The sequence below is a fragment of the Leuciscus leuciscus genome (assembly GCF_965113295.1).
Source record: "Leuciscus leuciscus genome assembly, chromosome: 20".
Classification (NCBI taxonomy): domain Eukaryota; kingdom Metazoa; phylum Chordata; class Actinopteri; order Cypriniformes; family Leuciscidae; genus Leuciscus; species Leuciscus leuciscus.
This window is the reverse complement of record NC_138744.1, coordinates 6,567,554-6,585,763: the sequence shown is the minus strand read 5'-3', so window position 1 is coordinate 6,585,763 and position 18,210 is coordinate 6,567,554. Positions and strand designations below refer to the sequence as shown.

The 18,210-nt window shown below is 37.5% G+C and overlaps 2 protein-coding genes across 3 annotated transcripts in view; one reads left to right on the top strand and one right to left on the bottom strand.

Annotated features, from left to right (window-relative positions):
• Positions 1-16,250, top strand: part of LOC309483249 (uncharacterized protein) — a 33,748-nt gene extending 17,498 nt beyond the window's left edge. The window contains exon 5 of the mRNA XM_082148955.1: positions 15,598-16,250. The gene's annotated coding sequence lies outside the window, so the exon portion shown is untranslated. The remainder of the gene's footprint in view (positions 1-15,597) is intronic.
• The window catches only part of caspa (caspase a), a 75,968-nt gene that overhangs the window by 34,274 nt on the left and 23,484 nt on the right, over positions 1-18,210 (bottom strand). The window lies entirely within an intron of this gene.

Here is an 18,210-nt window from a genome sequence, read left to right as displayed (position 1 = left end):
GTCAGAGTTGTATCTGGGGTAGAGGATGCTACTGCAGCAATATATGAGGCTCGTGACAATCTGATGTCTCGAGTGCCTTTGGGTCTCGCTCCCTGTTTGTGCCATCGATTTGTAAGTCGATCGGCTTGTTTCTCTACCTGTCGAGGAGCACTAGTTTCATGGGACTCACCGGCTATATGCTGAGGGTGTCCATGACGAAGCTCTGTTGTGTGTTCCGTCTGGTTTGGTGGTCCCGTACGTAACTTTGTTTCAAGAAGTTAGTGCAGCAAGTAGATTCTTGAACCAGAAGAGGCATTTTCTCTCTTATCCTTATGAGTGTAGGCAGTTGTGTTTTCCTTTCCCCGGAATGTAAGCTGGTCGGGTAAAAGAATTCTGCGTTTTTGTAATAATCCAAACTTTGTCGTTTGAGCACTGTGCTGATTTGCTGAAGTTAAAATTAGGTGATAAAAGGAAATAAAATATGAAAATATGGGAGAGATAAAATGTAAAAGCGATAGAGCAAAGCGCGGAGCAGTTAGCGAGAGGGTCCGAACAGTAGCTGTGCAGGAAGTTCCTCTCCTTTCCTTTCCTTTCCTTTTAAGAAGTTTCTTAATAAAGACATGGAACTCTCATCACGGTAAAACGCAATGAACGAGCGTCACTCTTTTACTTTCGTTTTCAACAACGTAATTTTCTTCAGGGAAAACCAATCAAGGAAAACATATCAGGGCTCGACAGTTAAAGGGTTAATTTAGTGATAACAATTAATTAATAAAGCGGTCATTTGCCAGGTTAGGTGTTCATATAGCCTATCTCTGAAAAAATGCGATTTAAAAAGCCCATTTCGAGTCTTGACTCAATTTCGACCAAATACATAACGTTAGCAAACTGTTACTGCGGTTATGGGATAGCTTACATTAACCTTACAGCACGTTATCGTTGACGTTAGCTCACTTTAACGTTAATAAAAACCTTTTCTACTTTACCTCTCTGGATCTTTGGGGAATCTATGAAATGCTAGTTGATTGGTTGTACACTGGTAGTTGTTGCAGTCGATGGCAGAACACTGTTTTCTTTGTTTCCAATTATTTCCAGACATAATGTTAATGCTGTATACGGTAGTTGTGCTAACGGTAAAGCCGTTGGTTCAGTCCAAAATGGCGACAGCAGCGCCATCTAGCGATTGTTGTCAAAACTGCAACGGAGTTTCGCCTCTTGGTACTTCTATACTCTTTGCTAAATATTTACACTCTCAAAGTCTCATTTAATACAGTTTTAATTTTTCAGTGTAAATTATTTAATTTGATTGGTAACAGCCTAGTGTCTTATAATTTTAATTTAATAGATTGATTCAATTTAAGAATTTGAAATGAACAATGAACTGAACAAAAAATTATTCTGAGTGTTTTCAAACAGTGATGTAATGAAACATTGACCATTTATGTTTGAAGGGAGTAAAGCCTCTGATTAGCCTATTAAGGAAATGTAATTCTGCCAAAAGAAGAACTTTTATTTTAAATAAATGTTCATTTTAAATCAGCCTACTTCAGTGTGATATGCTACCATATTATCATGCTTAACACTAAGAATTTGAATAATTGTATTGTGATAATTATTGTGATAATAATAACTGTATTATTATTAGCCCGGTTCTGTCAACTCTGCACTGGCTCCCTATTAAACATTGTATACATTTTAAAATATTGCTGATTACTTACAAAGCACTAAATGGTTTAGCTCTGCAGTACTTGAGCGAGCTCTTAACGCATTATAGTCCTTCACGTCTATTGCGATCTCAAAATTCCGTCCAGTTGATAATACCTAGAATATCAAAATGGACTGCTGGCGGTAGATCCTTCTCCTATTTAGCAACAAAACTTTGGAACAGTCTTCCTAACATTGTCCGGGAAGCAGACACACTCTGTCAGTTCAAAGCTAGATTAAAAACACATCTCTTTGACCTAGCATACACATTATAGACTTTTATAATTCTATATTAGGCTGCATAGATTAGGCCAGCCGGAACCGGGAACACTTCCCATAAATCCTGATGTACTCGTTACATCATAAGAAGAATGGCGTCTACGCTAATATTAGTCTCTCTGTTTATACCGAGGTTTACCGCAGTTCACCGGATCCAGGCCGTATCCAGATCTGATGAAGGACCAGCGCCTGGACACGACGACAATGCAGTCCTGAAGTGTCAACCAGTCTCTCCGTTTCCTGAAGTGAGGTGGATCCCGGTTGTATCCAGATCAGATGGTGGATCTGCACCTGGACCCTAACCATGACACATCCCTGAAGTGCCAGCCTCATCAGCCCTGTGAAGGCCTCATCGACACAACCAATCTGACTTCTGACCTGTAATGCTGCCTGGATCATAATCATACACTGTTCGCTCGTTGGCCAGAGGAGAACTGGCCCCCGACTGAGCCTGGGTTCTCCCATGGTTTTTTTCTCCATTCAATGACCTGATGGAGTTTTGGTTCCTTGCCACTGTTGCCTTGGCTTTCGGCTTGCTTAGTTGGGGACATTTAATATTCAACAATATTATTGATCTGCCTTATTAACAGTGTTGGGGAAGTTACTTTTAAAAAGTAGTGTTTGCTCGTTACTCGTTACTTTTTAAAAAAGTAATCCGTTACTTTACTTAGTTACCCCGTTAGGAAAGTAACTTTTTACGTTCCTCGTTACTTTTACGTTACTTTTATGTTGCTTGACTTTGGGCAGAACCCAATATCTGTTCCTAAATATGTAGACATAAAGTTATACAATGGAGGACATAGGCTAACAGGTAATTATTTTGTGCTCTTTATTATAAAAAATAGTATCAATTTCAAAAGAAAAAAAGTCCTTCTCATTGGCGCTGCTGTGTGCGGCAACTTTTATTCTCAGCCGGCTCTGCATCATGGGGTACAGTGCGACACTCCGCGATGAGCCGTGTGCTCGCGCCACTTCTCTCCGCTCCGCTTCCCCTATCCACCGAACTTTAAATTTCGGCAACAGCCAATAAAGCTTCCCTGCTCTCTAACACCGGTGCGAATCGCGTCTTGATAACATAGGACAAAATGATATAGAAGACATAAGCTTAGTTTTCAGACATACGACTCACTCTATCAAGGGAGTAGGAGAAAAAAAAGAGATTTTGAGAGAAAATTATTTTTTGTTTGTTTAAAAGTACACATATTCAAGCTTTCTATATATTTCTCAGGTCTGTGAGACAAGTAGCTTATGAGTTTCGGTTCATTTACAGTATGGAGAGGAGCTCCAGTTCACGCGCTGGTGCCGTCATGATTATTTTGCATGCCATATTTACTTATTTATTAAAATCAGGCAATTAATTGGTTGGTAAAACATTGATTAAAATTAAGATACAATTAATACAAAACGAAATTCGTTTTAAAGAAAGTCTTTCTACAAAAACAAACTTAATAAAGTGGTCTAAATCATGTCTGCCCACTCCATTTATCTCCCGATATATTGCACAAAATTATGATCTTACTCACGCTTTTCACTTTTCATATAATCAACATAGATTAAATTATTTATTTATTTATTTTATTTAAACATAAATATGAAACTTAATAGTTTTCTTTAATTTACTTCTTATTTAATTCAGCCAACTGGTTGATAAAACATTGATTAAAATTAAGATACAATTAATACAAAACGAAATTCACTTTAAATACAGGTTTTCTACAAAAACAAACTTAATAAAGTGGTCAAAATCATGTCTCCACACTCCATTTGTCTCCCGATATATTGCGCAATTTTTTTTTATTTATTTAATTTAAACATAAATATGAAACTAAATCGTTTTCTTCAGTTCTCAACAGTTCTCTTCTCTCAAGCGCGCAGCTGAGGCAGTGTCGCTGTCAAATATATCCATGGGAAAAGTAACGTTGCGCCGAATTGAAAAAGGAACTACGTTTCGTTACCAAATTTTTAGTAGTAACGCGTTACACTACTTTTAACCCAAAAAAGTAGTTACGTTACTGTAACGCGTTACTTTGTAACGCGTTACACACAACACTGCTTATTAAGGGTGGACGACAATGCAATTTTCTTCTAGAAACAAACTTTGTTGTATTATTTTCATGTTATCAATGTGAAGCTGCTTTGATACTATCTGTATAGTAAAAAGCGCTATATAAATAAAAGTGACTTGACTTGACAAACGAGCAGGATTATGTGCCCCACTGTATATATATTTTGTATATATTAATGTAATGTGTATATATATAATGTATATTATATATACATATAACATACATTATATGTATATATAATATATGTATAATATATGTATAATAATGTATATGTATGTAAGACTGAAAATACTGGTTGAGGCCTGATTTATGGGACAAAAGGGCCCTGCTGGCCAGAGCCATAGAGAGAAAGAGTTGCGACACTCTTTGATGTCGCCGCTATGGCTGTCACGTGGTTCATGTAAGCCCCAATAGTTCCAAAACATACGCTGGCTGTCATGTTCTTCTATGGGACAGAAAGCAGCGATTGCATTATTGAACGGTAAATATAAAATAAAACACACACCCAAGTACTTTTTCAGCTGTTATTGCATTATTGCATTTTGTTAATGTCAGTTTTGCATTTGGAGATAAGTTTTAGGCTATATTTTTGGAGGGAAAAGCTTAGTGTTCATGTTCGCATGGGTAGTAGCACTGGCTTTAGCGGCTCTAACTTAACTTTTCCATATCATTCATCTGATGATGGACGTCTCATGATATTTATTTTAGCACAACTGGGCGTATTAGGCTATTGATTCCCGTGATTTTGCTTAGGTCTGCCGTGGCGGTCCGTTCAGAATTCGCTTAGAAGTTAGCTCACTTCTTCTGATGAAAGTGGCCACCCCCAGGACCATAACGTGAAACATGATCATGTTAAGACTAAGAATATAATTTTAAGATTAAGCCATACACATATTATCAAAACTATAACAGATTAAAAACGAACGCTTTTATGTTTGGGTATATAGGTAAGTGCAGAGTGAAGATTTTTCTCTATGGCTCTGGGTTACTGTACAGAGTAGGCTAAGAGTAAGGGTAGCTGTAACTCAATCCAATTAACTAACAAAACACTTGTAACTTCTGTTACAGCTATTGAGACATCAGTTAAGCATGGCTTATACAAATGAAGGTTTTCAAATAAAATATTTTTTATTAAACAATGACAGACAACAAAAATGTGTGCTTGTGTGTGAACAAGAAAAACAAAAACCAGGGGCAGGTGATCCATGAAACAGACCAGGTGATGGCCATAACAATCCTAGAGGTCCAGCATTGTTCTCACAAGCCGCTTCCCTCAAGACAACAAAACATAATGAAAAGTTAGTATATCCCAAAAAATTTAATTAAATAAAAGTTGCTATAAAGGTGGTAGCGATTCATTACCGAACTCTTACTGTCACAGCTGACGAAGTCGCGCTAGCTAGCAGGCAGAGCTTGAAAATTGGTTGAAACAACCAACATAAAATATAAATAATTACGCTGTGCATGTACAAATGAAGACCAGTATAAACATCGCAAAGGGCCTCTGATACAATATAGACAGTTGACAATTCAAAAGAGGTCGATATTTCAGAAACTTACCTCTGGAACAACTCGACACGCAGCAATGTAAGTGAATGGTGTCCAACGCCCAAATGACAGTGTTTGGAACTAATCCGATCTTCAAATCCCGGAAGTAGGCGGTTAAAAGCGCCGCCATTTTTTACAACGGAGGTCTATGGGAGTGTCGCAACTCTTTCTCTCTATGGCTCTGCTGCTGGCTAATTAACATTTGACCTCCCCCATACAACCTGACTTCCTCTCAGAAACTAGGAACTCACACAAGAACATGGTTTAATGTGAATATTTAACATTGACTGTTATGTTTTTGGTGTCATTTGAAATGTCTCAAAGTGAGTGGTACAGATATCTCATATCCAGATAGATAAAATAAAAGGTAATAAGGTTTATAGAAGTTTAGAGAAAACTGGTTAGGCCATTTGAGGGTGGTCTCCCCCACCCCTCATGTCACCTGGTCAGGAGGAAACTGGTTAAGCCATTTGAGGGTGGTCTCCCCCATCCTCCATGTCACCTGGTCAGGAGGATAAAGGAAGGTGTGCTCGGGCTCTCTGGGTCTTCTTTGCTGGGTACGAATGGAATAGGTGGTCTCTCTCTCTTTCCCTTTCTCTCTCTCTCTCTATCTCAGGTAGGCTACAAGCTGGGTAAGATTATTTGGTGTAACCAATGTATAACCATGTTCTAGATATTTGAATTGATTGTGGAATTGATCTCTGATATCTGAAATATTAAATTGTTACATGTGATTATTCTAACTGATTTTGACATTGTTCATTTAATGGTTAAAAGGAATAGTCATACATTTGCTCACCTTTAGTGAGGCACAGATGTTATTAAAACCTTTCATTTATGGAGTCAGATGAAGTAACGAGTAAATACATATGATTAATGTATTACAAATTTAACCAACCAATACTTTGCATGAGTGAGGACAGAACGCGTGAAACCTTCCCCGTGTATTGGCGAACCGGCAATTGGACCAATATAGCGGGCCTTACATGTATATATATATATAATTATATACACTATTATTTTAAAATAATGCTTCCTCATTGACAAAAGACATTTATAGGCTATGCTAACAACACATAAAAGCTGGCGTTAGTTTTTCATTGTTTTTTTTATGTTCATGAAGGACACAAAATTGGAAAAAGACAACATCATTTTTTATGGAATGACCCAGATATTAAGAGCACGTGAAGATGCATAAAATATTGTATTAAATTACTAAATGTTCCTTTCCTCTTATTAGAGTATTTAGCCTGTTTATACTAAATAAAAGAAATAAATAAAACCACAAATGTACAGAACAAGATAAAAATAGTTCAGTTTGGTTGAGCGGAAAGATTGAAACCCTTCACAGGGGATTTGGGTGAGAACTGATGTTTGTCTGGGTGGTCTGTGTTTCATCCAACAGGAAATATCATATCAGAACATCATTGCATTGAGTGTTGTGTAATTATGTAACAGACTCTCTCTGGGTTTGGGCGGACACAAACTCAAGCCCATTTTTAACTAACCCAAAGCTGTGGAGCTGTGAAGGAAACTCCTCCTCTAACCGAGCTGACATTCCTTCTTGGACCGTTTTTCCTAAATGTGGGAGTCTATGGAGAGAGTGAGTGAGTGAGTGGAGGAGATGAGAGAAGGGGAGGAGACCAGCTAAGAAACAACACTGGACTTCAGACGAAAGTTTTCCGAAGATCTGTTGGTACGAGCACACACAAGGTAAGCTGCATTTTATTTCTTCAACAACAGCGAGTATTTCCTCTCTTAAAATGAGTACTTCCAGACTTTTTAGAGCCTGATGTTCCATGGATGTACTGGTGCATAAAGAACCTATAGATCATCACGTTTACTTTAATGCACAAGAACCCTTAAGACCTAAAAGTCACACCAAGAATATGTCATTTCAAAAGAACCCTATAAAATAGTTCATATGATCCTGAACCTAAGAGTCAAACTATTTATGTTCTCCGAGACATTCTTCTGTTTGTTTGTTCAGATAGAACAATCCAGAAAAATCTTAGATGTGGAAAAGATTATGTAATCAAAATGTGTCTGTTCTGTTCTGTGTGAGGTGTTTCTGTAGCTTTTATGATTGGTAATTACAGCTCTATAATTTAAAGAACATCTTAGTAAAGTCTTGCATGGCAGAGAGAGCGACTAAAGAGCAAGAACTGTCCGAATCTGTTCCAGGAACGCGTAACGAGAAGCAACTGTCCGGCTCCTTGCAGCAGCAGTAGGATTCACCCGTGTCAACATCTCACGCACCCTGGACCGAGTAACAAGCACACCCTGTGTGCGCAACAGGGCTCTTATCATCTGAAACAGATTTTTGAAAGGTTTCTAAATTGACACGAGATTCACAAAACAATGGCACACAAATGTGAATTAAATACAGCCTAAAGATAAAGACCACCAATTACCTCATTTCAGTGTTTATGTAAAAGTTTATTATGTTTTGTTTTATTTTCATATTTGTTCATTTAATTACTTTCTTCAATGCTACTGTTAAATACTGTAGCTAAAAACATAAAGCACTGTTTGTTTAATTTTTTTATTTATTTTTTATTTATGTTTTTATTGAAAGGATATGAGACAGTAGAGCACATTTGTCAGATTGTGAGTACAATCATGTTTGTTAGAAAAAGAAAGAGAGAAAAAAAAGGACAAATATGGCAAATATTTTCAAGGACATTGCTCGTTTTGTCTCCATCCCTTTTTTTTTTTTAAGGAAAAGAAATAAGATGAACAGAAACAAAATATAACCACTGAACACCCAGAGAGTTAACAAAAGTAGCATATCGTTATCAGAATTTGGATTAATTCAAGTAATTATATATTAGAAAATAAAATGAAATAGGAGCAAAGGCATCCATATCGACCTGTAGCATTCTCGTCAACTAAGAGCAGATAATGATTTATGTAATCTCAGGCATGTACTGTTTAGCATATTTTTCCCATTTTTCCCAGTGATTAACAAATAGATCTATCTTTAGGTTCACTATGAAAGTTATCTTTTCCATTTTGTAAATGCCCATTACTATATGAGCCCAATCTTGGACATTTGGTTCTTTCTGTACTCCCCACTTTTTTGTAATAGCTTTTTTAGCTGCAGCCAAAAGAATATTCCAGAGATACCCGTCTAATGTTTGCATTGCTTGGGTTTTATAACCCAAAAACATAGTTTTTAAGTCAAGGGGAATGTTAGTGTGAAAAATATGCTTTATGGCATTGTTAACATCATACCAATATTTTTGTAGAACATGACAATCCCAGAATACATGGAAATGATGTGCTATCTGGCACCCACAGTTTCTCCAGCAGCAACTGTTTCCTTGAGAAAAATGTGCACTTTGTTGGGGTGTTCAGAATTCTTTCCACGTATGGGATTTTGTACTTCTCCACTGAGATGTGCATATGCATTCCCACTCCTCTTCTGTTATCGTAATACCTGCTTCCTTTTCCCATTTATCCATTATATATTTTGTTGAGTGACTATTAAGGTTAGTAATACTCTTGTATAGTTTTGCTATTATTCCTCTTGTAAGTTGTGATTTGTATGCTTTGGTAAAAAGTTCAACTAATGAATTGTGATGGGGAACATTTTGTTTAATATCCTGGATATAATAATTCCGTATTTGTAAATATCGATAAAAGTCCTCTTTCCCCAAGTTAAATTTGTGTTGCAGTGTGTCAAAGCTATCAAATTGATTATCATTTACAATTTGGAAAAATACTTTTATACCTTTATTTATCCAAGTCTTATATCTGGAGTCAGTGCTGTTTGGTATGAAGTTTTGATCATATGCCGGCCAACTCAGAATTTTAATATCATTTTTAAAATTATATGTTTTCAACAGTTCTTTCCAAACTGTAAATACAGATTCTACCCATCTATTCCCCAAGTTGTCAATTGATTCAAGTCGTTTCATGTCCGCCAGTATGGCCTGTAGGGGGACATCCGAGAGCATATTGCATTCTATATCCTTCCATTTAGCATCGTATTCTGGATCACACCAATAGAGTAATGTACGAACTTGAGCTGAAATGAAGTAATTTTGAAGACAAGGGAGACCCCATCGTCCTTTCTTTTTTGACAACTGCATTGTTTTATAACGAATACGAGGTTTCTGTCCTTAATTGCCAAATGAATCTGGAAATTGCTTTGTCCCACTCAGCAAATGAGTGATTTGGGATGTAAACTGGAAGGGTTTGGAATAAGTAGAGAAACCTGGGCAGAACGTTCATCTTTATGGTTTCAATCCTTGCTGTTAGACAAAGATATGGGATAAGATTCCACTTTTCAAGATCTTTTTTCACATTTGAGTAAAGATGGTTATAATTCTTCTTCAGAGTTTTTGATAAATCTTTATGGAGGGTTACGCCTAAATATTTCAGAGAGTCTGCATGCCATTTAAATGGATATTTCTTCTTAAAGTGATTAGGGGGTTGCCAATAAGAGAGGGTTTCAGTTTTTCCAATATTTAATTTGTAACCAGACATTGGGCCCATAATATCAAGGAAGTGCATCAGTTCCGGTACTGATATTTCAGGTTTGGTCAAAAATAAAATGATATCATCGGCATAGCACGCAATTTTATGCTCTACTTTGTTAATCGTGATACCACTGATCTTTTTTGATTGTCTAATATGTTGAGCCAGCGGCTCCAAGAGCAAAGAGCAGAGGGGACCAGGCACAGCCCTGCCTTACTCCTCTTTCCAATGTCAATGGGTCTGTTAGATATCCATTTATCCTTATTCTTGACGTTGGGTAGTCATAAAGAGCCTTGATGTTATTTATTACCAAATCACTTATTTGAAATTTTTTCAACACTTTAAATAAATAAAACCAACTAACTGAATTGAATGCCTTTTTGGCGTCTAAACTAATTAGCATTGCTTTCTCTTTGTATTTTTGTATATGATTCATTATATGTAGGGTTCGTTTTATGTTGTCCTGAGTTTGTCGGTTGTTTATAAAGCCCGTTTGGTCATTATTTATGAGATTTGGCAGAATATTTTCCATTCTTTTAGACATTAATGAGGTGTAAATACGGTAATCTACATTGAGGATTGAAATAGGCCTATATGACCCACATTCAAGTTTATCCTTTCCTTCTTTAGGTATTAATGATATGATAGCTTCTTTCCAGCTTGGAGGAATCCGAGTTTTTTTAAGTGCCCAGTTAAATGTGGTTAAAAGTAGGGGGGTGAGCTCCTGTCTAAAAGCTTTGTACCACTCTGAGTTGAACCCATCACTACCCGGTGACTTGTTATTTTTTAGCCTCTTAATTGCATTTTGTATTTCTACTGTGGTTATTTCTGCTCCTAATTTGTTGTTTTGCTCTTCAGTCAGCACGGGAAGATTCAGTGTATCGAGGAAAGAGTCGATTTCACTCTCTTCATCCTGAGTCACTTTAGAAAACAATTTTTTGTAAAAAGATTCGAAAGTTGATTGTATTTTATCTTGTTTAATTTCTATTGTATTAGTTTGATTGTCTCGAATTTTGAAAACTGCTCTCTCCGCTTGTTGCTTCCTAAGTTTCCAGGCTAATAATTTAGAAAATTTAGAGCCACTTTCATAGTATCTTTGTTTAGTAAAGAGCATTCTCTTTGTTATATCTTGTGTAGTCAGGTCATTTATTTCATTTCTAATTCTTTTAATTTCTTGTAAAATTTGCATATCATTATTTCGAGCATGTCTATCCTCTAACAATTTTAGATTGTCTTGTAACTCCTGTAATTTTTTCTGCTTTTGCCTCTTCTTTGCAGAGGCTACTGCAATTATTCTACCCCTCAGAACCGCTTTGGCTGCGTCCCAGAGGATTGGCGGAGAAGTTTCCCCGTTATCATTTTCTTTGATGTATCTCAAAATATCTTCTGACATTTTCTTTTTAAATTGAGTATCATTAAGAAGGCTAGTAATGAATCTCCAGAGTGTATTTCTTTGTTTTTCACCTAGATCTATTGTCATGTATACCGGTGCGTGGTCACTTAAATCTATTGTACCGATGTCGACTTCAGCAACTTTTGTTCTATCTTTATTGAAAGTGAAAAAATAATCTATCCTTGTATATATCAAGTGAGGATTAGAGAAGTGGGTATATTGCCTAGCATTTGGGTACATTTCCCTCCAGATATCTATTAGCCCTATATTCTTTATTAGTTTGCGGAATTTTATAGTTATTGCCTTATTATTATTACTTTTCTGGTTTGAAACATCCAAGTTAGGCTGGAGATGGAGATTGAAATCTCCTCCACAGACGAGGGTTCCCTCAGAGTGGTTTACAATCAAGTCCACAATACTAGTATAAAACAAACCATCACTTCCGGGTGGAGCATAAACATTGAGTAACGTATATACATTTCCATTGATAGTACCCTTGACCAGTATAACACATCCCTCTTTATCTTTGTGCTCATAACTCTGTTCAAAGACCACTTTGCTTGATATTAATATGGCCACGCCTCTTTTATGTTTACCTCTGTATGAAGAAAAGTATATTCTAGTATAACCGTATTTAGTCAGCTTTTGGTGTTCTAAATCGTTTAGATGTGTTTCTTGTAAGTAAATAATGTCTACTTTTTCCCTTCTCATCTTTGTTAGTATCTTTGTACGGTTAATTGGGTTTAGTATTCCGTTAACATTGAAGGATGCTATTTTTAACTTTTCAGATGCCATTTACTTGTTATTAAAAATAATAAACACATTATTTATGCTACCGTACTCTCTGGTTAAACATAACACATTAGAACAATAATAGTATAAGGTGGAAAACTGGTTAAATTGCAACTCTTTGAGTTCCATTGCAAAGGTGTGTGACCAGTCCTTTACCTGACCAATGTTTTGGCCGAAGTTTGGAGGGAAGTCCTTTTCAGATGGTAGTAAGAATAGGGCCCTCCCCGACAGCTTAGAATAAATGTCCATTGTCCGGACCCTCCAAATAATTACTATAGGTAAGGGAAACACGATAAACTTTTCACGCGTCTCATCCTCGTAGAAGACACGGAGCTTGAATGGGTACGGGGTCTGAAACCGAATTTTCTTCTCCCGCAGAATCCTTTTCGCTTCGTTGTATTCCTTGCGGCGGTTGAGAATGGCAGTCGGGTAATCGTGGTCGAAGTAGATTCTTTGTGTGTTAACGTAGATTCCCTTCTTTTCCCATGCCTTTCTCAGTATTTCTTCCTTTGTTCGGTATTGCAAAAATTGTGCTACAATTGACCTGGGTTTTTCACCGTCTGCTGGTTTTGGCGCTAGGGCTCGATGCGCCCTCTCAATGTTGAGTTCAAGGGAGTCGGGGAGGTTTAACTTCTCTCTGAGGAACTTTTCCAGAAAAACTGTCACTGTGCTGCCTTGTTCTTCGTTTTCCGGTACGTTGAATATCCTTAGATTTCTCCTCCGCGCCCTGGCTTCTTGGTCAATAAGCTTTTGGTCATTTTGGGACTGGGTTTTGAGCCCTTTTCTCATGATTAGCTCCATCGTCTCTAGCTTTGCTTCCGTTGCACTAATGCGGTCTTTGGCTTCTTCAATTCTCTGATTTGCGTTGTTGATATCTTCTCTGATGACGTCCAGGTGTTGTTTGTTTTCGTGCCTGAAATCTTGTATTTCTTGCAGAATCATTTCCAAATTGACTTTGGCTTTTTCATTAACTTTTGGTCTCCCGGCGCCATCTTTAGCATTAGCATAGCTGTCGTGGCTTTGTATGTCATCTTCGGTGTCTGGCTTTTCTGGAGCATTTTTTTCTGCTTCTCTCTCACGTTTCCATCATGCCCTGCCTTTTCAATCAGTTCTAGTTGTTCGTAGTTGGTCTTAATACCCGGCAGGTAACGTTTTTAAAATCTTATCGGAGGAGCACGCTTCCTAAGCTGCCATCGAGGTCGAGACCGGAACCGGAACCTGTTTGTTTAATTTGTATATTAAGTTGTGTATGTGTAATGTGTGTCTTAATCTTAATATTTAATAACAAAGAAAATAATGACAAATATTTTTATCTTTGCCCCGTCTGCCATTCTTTTTTATTTTATATTTTTTTACCTAAGGCTTTGTTTTTAAAATATGGACATTAGTTTGGCTGTAATGCTCAGTCACAAAATAGTAAAACCAACATAAAAAAGAATCGTGATAAAATCATGAATCGTGATTTTCCTGAAAAAAATCGTGATATGATATTTTTGCCATATCGCCCACCCCTACTGCCAACTGAAAATACAGTAGTAGATTAGAGTTACATAATATAGTTCTAAACAAATTCTACAGAATTAAACTGTGGCATTTACAGAAAATCACTGAACTGTGTTCATCTGTGCACCAGAAGTTGCTGGACCGTCCTCCTGCTGTTCTTCCACACTCCGGGGGAGAGATGAGAATACCCGTTTATACTTAGATTTAAACTTAGATTCTATAGGCTACTCCACATAAAAATGTGAAGAAATGTGAATGTGTAGATTGTTTGATGTGTAGACACATAATATTAACATTACCTCTGTAGGCCTTTCTGTGGCAGCAGAAACTCTTTATCCCCATCGTCCTGTGAAGATGAGCATTTGGTTGAGTACACTTTATAACACTATTTGTCATAATTTCTGGTGTATTGAGTAGGCTAATACAACTGCCTGCAGGTTCTGTTGGGACAGGAGGCTCCAAAAGACAGATATTACCATCGGGACCAACAAAAAACCCAACCCAAAGTAAAATAAATGGAAATATCAAAAATAGCCTATATAAGAAATAACACACATGTAAACCTCTTACATGTTATGAAGGCCCTTGGATCTTCGGGAGTGATTGGCTCTGATGAAGTCCCTCCAGGAATTCCCTCAGCCAAAAATGCTGCCGCACTGCTAGACACTGGATGATATTTAGTTATTTAATATGTCAAATGTTTGTAAAGTCAGGTAGCCTACACCCATGATATGCTCAAGCCTTACCTGATTGAATTATGTTTTTATATTGAATTTTCAGCTGCTGCCATGTTCTTTTAACACCTGCAGGATTGCACCTACATGAAAATTAAAATTAGGTTGAATAACATTCTGTTCTTCCAGTTTCACCTCTGATATTATAACAGTTGGGTAAGTTACTCTAAAATAGTTATTAATTACTAACTACAAATTACATCTTCAACAGTGTTATCAGATTAATGTAATAATGACTATCTTTAGAAAGTATTGGTATACTTAATACTAATTACTAAATCCCATATCAACCTCAACCACTTGAACAATACAAGGAGACAAGAATCTGCACTTTTAATGCTTTCAAATTAATATACAATTGCATTAACTTTTCTTGAATTGACCAAAGTGTGTAGAGGGAGAAGGTTACATTAAAAATATACCTTTGAAAAATGTGTTAAATATACAGAATTGTTCTATAGTCTAATGCAATTACATCAGATTTTACTTTAAATTACAGAAGAATTAAGAGTAATCCCTTTAATTAAATGACAGTATTTAGATTACTTGGTAATTAATTACACCCATCACTGTATAACAGTAATTAAAATGTAAACTTACGCATTGAGCAGCTATTTTCTCCCTAGCTAACTCTCTGTCCTTCACTGCTGCAGCCGATATTTGAAAAATAATAATAATATGTGTTCATACTCTCCATATGCTTGCAGAAGCTCATCCAGTAGTGATGTTACGTATCTTGTCGTATCAAATGTTACGTATTACACTGAAGCTTCGATGCGCGTATCACACAAGCACTAGTGAAGCCTCGTATAGGGGTGTGTATTGGTTTACTAGAGTCACGTGATCGACGACAAACGAAGCCTCACTTTCTGTCCAATCACGTGCGCGTTTCGCTTTGGGTGTCAGAAGGCTCGAACTCCAGATCGTATTTAAGGAGTCATTGTTGCCTCAGTCTGGTTGATGGGTTTGTGAGGAGAGTGCTGTACTTTGAAAGTTAATCAATATATTACATTTAAATAACCAAAATCTATTTTTCACTACTTAGGCTATTATGTTTTGTTGTTGTTGTGTCTTTTTGTTTTTGTAAAATCTTTGCACTTTTGGTGACTTACAGAGACAAACTTACAGAGAGCTGAAGATCCACTTGAATACTGGAGAATGCAGAAACAAGTCTACCCCCACCTTTATACATTGGCATTACAGTTTCTTTGTACCCCAGCCTCCTCTGTACCATGTGAAAGAGTGTTCTCTAAGGCTGGTGGAAGTACTGTCTAAGAGTGGAAATAGACTCAGCCCCAACACTGTGAAACAACTTTTATTTCTTAATAAAAATAATTAAAAACTTTATCACCTTTCTGTCATTCCTACAGTTACATAAGCACTATCAGTAACAAGTGTCATAAGCACATTTAATAACAGATGATCCTATCAGACAATGTCCATATTCATTATGTGTGTGTGCATGTGTGTAGAGAGAGAGAGAGAAAGCCTACATTAAATCTTATTGAATCATATAAGCTTATATTATATTTTATTGTCACACTTTAATGGGAAAATTAATTTATTTAATGAACAAATCAAACAAAAACATTTAAGGCTTTTATTTGTACACATAACATTGAAACTATGGAGTGTGTTGTGGTTGCTTCATCTGCCAGAGCTTCTAACACAGGCTTCTGGCTGCTTTATTTTAATTAAGCACCAGATGGCGCTGTTCTCGACACTCTCGAAGCTTTGAATCTTTTCCCGGAACAGTCAGGGGAAAGCCCAAGCGGGAAGGAAGTCGACTGGAAGTTGAAGCCGGCCGCGTGCAACCATCTTGTAGCAGAACTTCACCTGCTGTTAGCATCCCATTGACTCCCATTCATTTTGGCGTCACTTTGACAGCGAATAACTTCACATCTGAGGCGTTTAAAGACTCCATTTGTCCATTATTTATTTCTAAAGAAACACGACAATGTATAAAATGCTCCATTACCTTGTAGCTTATGTTATGGCCCCGTAGAAACAGTTTTTGTAAAAGTAGGCTAACGATTGCGTCAAAACCACGCGACTCTCTGTCGCACAGTAGAGAGATTACCGTATGGACAGGAGAAGAAGCTCGCGGGCAATCGGGGAGGCGTGGAGGCAAAATGACAAAATAATTAATCAGAATACCTAGCAAAAGTTTCTCTTGCTCCTAGCTCGTGGATACCTCCTACTCACACTCTCCGTCTCTGCAAGATTCGGAAGGGAATGATTCAGATTTCTCATGCCACAGCCACTAGAAGACAGACGGGTTGCTCACGTCACATCTACGTCGTCAAGCTCGGTTTGAGTCTGCGCGTCAGGAACGGAAGTCCTAAAAAAAATCGCTAAAAATGGGCTTCACTTGTCTCAATTGAGTTCCAATGAGTTAGCTCCGTCCACTTCTTATTCTGTCTATGGGAAAGCCTCAGTGATTCATGAGAGCTACGGTCTACGGAGAGCCTTTGCACTTCCTATTAGCCCCATTGTATCGATCTTGGTTGCAGTTCCATTAGAATTCCACTGGAGGTGATCGCGGGCGAGTGCAGACTGAATGGGAGTCTATGGGGCTAGAAGGCTAAATTTGTCTCTTTCACCCGATTGCCGTTGAGAAATCTCAGATTTTATTGTAGGTTTTGCAAGTTCAACATGGGTTATAGGTCGAAAATTGAATGAACGAGTACTTATGTCCTTTCGATTTCTTACAGGTTGAGTTGTTGTTGCCCATAACACACTAGCATTCTGCTAATGAACGCTGATTGGTCAGTGAAGGACTGATTACGACCAGAGATACCGCTTGATGGCATCGTGGCATCCGAAGCGGGACCAGAAACAAACAAAACAAAAACTCTTCTAGCACATGTATTTACCTGTGTCAGCTGTGTTGTCGATGCCTCGAGAGAAAAGAAAGTGCAGAGCGCGAAAGCACCAAAGCGACTGAAGGATTGCCGTAAAGCAGTATCTCTGGTCGTACGATATGTATGACGTCATTGACATTTTTAAAAGACTTTTTAAAGCAAATAAGTGACTCTAAAAAATCTAACACCCAGCAGTGTGTAATTTCTTTGCATCTCCTTTCGAATACAACATTCAAATTACTAGACAAAAAATTATATCCTGAGAAAAGTGGATTTTGATGGGTATTCATGGATTTCATCAGGTCCCTTTCCACAGGTGTATAAAATCAAGCACCTAGATTATGAATGCAGACTGCATTGTGCTTGATTAATACACCTGTGGAAAGGGACCTGATGAAACCATAGACTGTAAAAAATATGGACAAAGCGTCTGTGACGTCACCCATAGACTTCTGAAGAACGGTTTTGAGGCCGTTTATGGGGGGTATGGGCGGCGCCATATTTCAATACAAATGTTCAGAAAGGATAACTTACAGGTATGATGCGTTGTGTCAGATCATGGCCGAGACGTCAAATTTCAGGAATTCCACTCGGCGCAGCCTATGCTCGTTGTCAGCTGTCAATCAAGCTGTCAATCGCGCCCTTATTTGTCATACATTTTATATCTAAATACGATCTAAACTAACGAGTTAGAAAAAAAATTCACCCCCCTCACAGTTGTCAGGCACTCGGAACCTATCGAAAAATACAATAAAAGTCCATGGGACCAACCTGTAAAAACATGAATTTATGCTGTGAAAACGGACATTTTAACATGGGGGTGTATGGACATTTGCTCCCTTTTGGGACCTGCCCCTAGCGGA